Consider the following 3,276-nt stretch of genomic DNA (forward strand, 5'->3'; position numbering starts at 1 on the left):
AGGGAAACACAGCCGTGCCATAGCAAGGGAGCAGCACCAGGCAGAGCAACTACCCAGCACCAGGACGACCGCTCACAGACCCCACAATTCACATCCACCTCTCGGGCAGGGGGTCCCCACCCCCTCCCCCACCCCAGGTCTGCAGCTGGCTGCTGCAGGTGAAGGGAAGAAGAGGACTGAGAGAAGTGGCAGCCTTCATTCATGCATCGGAGAGGTGGCAGTGGTTATAAAATCCCAGGATGGAGGCAACTGAAAGAGAAGCTGGTTGGTCCTGTTCTTCACACAGCACAGCTTTAGTTCTTGCCCAGATCACAGATCCAGGATGGCTTTACGCAGTTATCCTCACACATCCACCACTCTGCAAGCCAGTCAATACATTTTGACTTGTCGGCCCCCAGCACTTTGTTTGTTTACGGGAGTTGAAAACCAGCTGTCTATTAGTAAATTTGAGGATAATATATTCCCAGTTGACTGGCTTACGTTTTGGGTCAGAGTATTTCCATCTCTCATTCGTTCTGAGCTGCAGAGACAAATGTTTTCTTGTCTTCCAATCACTTCAGTGCAGCCAGCAGATTTAGCAGGCGCATTGTTTTCTACCGGCAACATCCTCAAGAAATGCTCCCTTTCCAGGAGGCTCTGCAGGGTGTCCCACACCGTGTGGCAGCTCTTCTCCCTCCCTGGGCAGTGCTGACCATCCCACCATTCCAGCAGTTGGCACAGCCACCACTGTGAGGGCGTACCCCAGCAAATGACCAGTAGAAACAGGAATGTCTTCTGGATTAGCACGGAGCTTCAGCCTGCCACTGGCTGTACAGTTCAAGAGATGAGCTGGGAGCTCGCCGAAACCTGCAGAGCTGCTGCCATGGACCAGACCGGCCACAGCATGGACACCACCGTATCTGGAGACTTCGAGAAAATATCTCTGCAGTCCCACAGTATCACTGTGCCAGAGCTCGAGGACATGTAATCACTGAGAAAACAGGTCAATCTTTGGGATTAAAGCCTCTTGCAGCATGTTAAGTGATTACCCAGGAGAGGAGCGCAAGATCCAGGTTGTGTCCCCTGCAGGACTGCTGCATCTCATTCCCACATAAGCCCATACCTTCAGATCCTGCAGCAGCCCTCCTGCCCTGGCAAGTGTGCTAACGGGCCCAGCTCAGAGCACCACTGTCCCTAGAAAGTCAACTTAACTTCAGCAAGACCAGTTGACTTTGTAAAGTTTTATCTCCAGCTGGCCTGGGCAAGGAAGCTTCATGAAGGGACTTCTCCCGACTACCGTGCAAAAGCCAGGGGTGTTTCTCTGGTCCTCAACTCAACATGGCACTTAGGTTAACACACAAAGACTGTTCTTCCTTTGGGACTTTGTATAAAAGGAGAGAAGCCACAAGTAAAAGCGGGCAGATCTGCAAAACCTCTCTACAAGAATACAGCCACCCCTACCTCACTCACCCTGCCTGCCCTCTCCTTCCGCAGGCAGCCAGGGACTGAAGTCCCTGCCAGGCGCTTGAGATCAACACAAGTTCAGGGACATCTGCTCTCATCCATAGCACATCTCTCTTCTGGCTACAGCTTCTCAACCATCCTGTAGATAGATTTACAGGTTTGAACATCATCTGTGCTGGTTCAGCTAAAGAGTTTCTTACCCTGGCAGACTGGCAAATGATTAGATCTTAACTTGAAACGTGTCACTAAATTTACTTTTTTTTTTTAAACCATTTCTGTAGCCATAAACCTCTCTTGCTCTTTCTTAGCACCTTCCATCTGAGTTTCTCGGGACATTTCAAAAACATTACTCTGGAAAAAAATATCAGATTCAGTTGCAACGGAACAAAACTCAATTATTTTCTCCACAATTTTCTTGAGCTGCTTCAGCTTTCCTAGTTATAGGAAGAGCACCTAGGAATTTCTTAGGAGTTGACAAAATGTGCTCAATAGCAGATGATGTCTCTGGGACAAGCACGAGGGACAACTACCTCTCCATCACATCTTCTGGGATTGCTAGGCAATTCTGCAGCATCTCAAATTTTAACAAGAGTAGAAGTGACACATTTTAAAATCTAAACATTTAATCTCAATGCTTCTACAAGTGGCAAAGAGAAGGGCTGATACGTGGCCTTATAGCAGACCAAATGCTGCTGAGCTCATGAGGAAGATGCCACTGAAACCAGATGAGAATGTGCCTTTAGTTCTTTACCAACTAATGTCCCTACCTGCTTCTGGAAGTTATATAGCAAAGATAGCTATACAGCTCCAGACAGAAGAGCCTCTGAAAGAAGGTCAAAAGCGAAGGGAAGGAAAAGGAAGAAACCAGTAAGATTTTAATCAGAATACAATACAGCTTTGAAGTTTGGTCTCTCACACATCTTGCCAATGAAGAGAACAAAAAACAAACACAACCCAAAAATTCCTATCTATCTCAACCTTTCAGTAGAGCTCCCTGATTGTTTATAACCTTTGCATTCTGCAAATCTGTGGCCTCATAGGAGCAATCATCCCATCTTCATTCTCCTGTAGAGCAGGACTTAAGATAGCAAGGCCTGAGTGGGACTGAAGTAATTCACAATCCATGCAAAATCCCTAATGCCCTACCTGTCCTCTCCAAAGCTGATGTATTTCCACTACGTTTGAAATGGAGGAGCCCTTTGGCAGAGCAGAGTACCAGATGCAACAATTACAGGTCCTAGTTCAGCTTGGTCACGGACAACGTTGTGGTTCCAGCCAGCTGCTCAGCGCCTCCTTGCAGAGGCAGCGAGGACCATTTCTGACTTGTGTCTTCTGCGGGCTTCTGACACTGTTGAGATGCTTGCTGTTTCTGGTGGCCAGGCCAACAGATGCCCTGTGTTTTGCTCTCCTGGTCTGGCGAATGGAGGTAAGGTTTACCCAAGGCAGGCAAAGAGGCTTCAAGGCCCATGGGCTGCCGATGGAGCACTGCCCATAGCCCAGCGCCAATGCTGGGGCGACATATCATGGGAGTGGCCGCCTGTGTCCTTGGAAGGACGCTGGAAGCACTGCTCCTCTCCTTAGCCGCCCCCGGCTTTGCTCCTGCCACAGCCACCCCTCAGACTTTGCACCTGCACGCAACGGGGCACGGAGGCGTTTTGCACCAGTCTACTGGGAGCTGCAGGCAGGCTGCCGGGTAACTCCATTTTTTGTGCAAGCAAGGGTGAGCACCGAAAGCAGCCCCAGTTATTTGCAGGTGACCTCTTGCAGGGGGGCCAGGCATGCGGGGAGAACGTCCCCAGAGCCCCCCTGCGCCTCGAGTACTCACCCAGAGCT

The 3,276-nt window shown here is 49.7% G+C and overlaps 1 protein-coding gene across 1 annotated transcript in view; it reads right to left on the reverse strand.

Moving 5' to 3' along the window:
* Positions 1 to 3,276, reverse strand: part of IGSF3 (immunoglobulin superfamily, member 3) — a gene marked incomplete at its 5' end in the record, with an annotated part of 69,820 nt that overhangs the window by 26,685 nt on the left and 39,859 nt on the right. The window lies entirely within an intron of this gene.

This window comes from Apaloderma vittatum, unplaced genomic scaffold (assembly GCF_000703405.1).
Source record: "Apaloderma vittatum isolate BGI_N311 unplaced genomic scaffold, ASM70340v1 scaffold2207, whole genome shotgun sequence".
NCBI lineage: Eukaryota > Metazoa > Chordata > Aves > Trogoniformes > Trogonidae > Apaloderma > Apaloderma vittatum.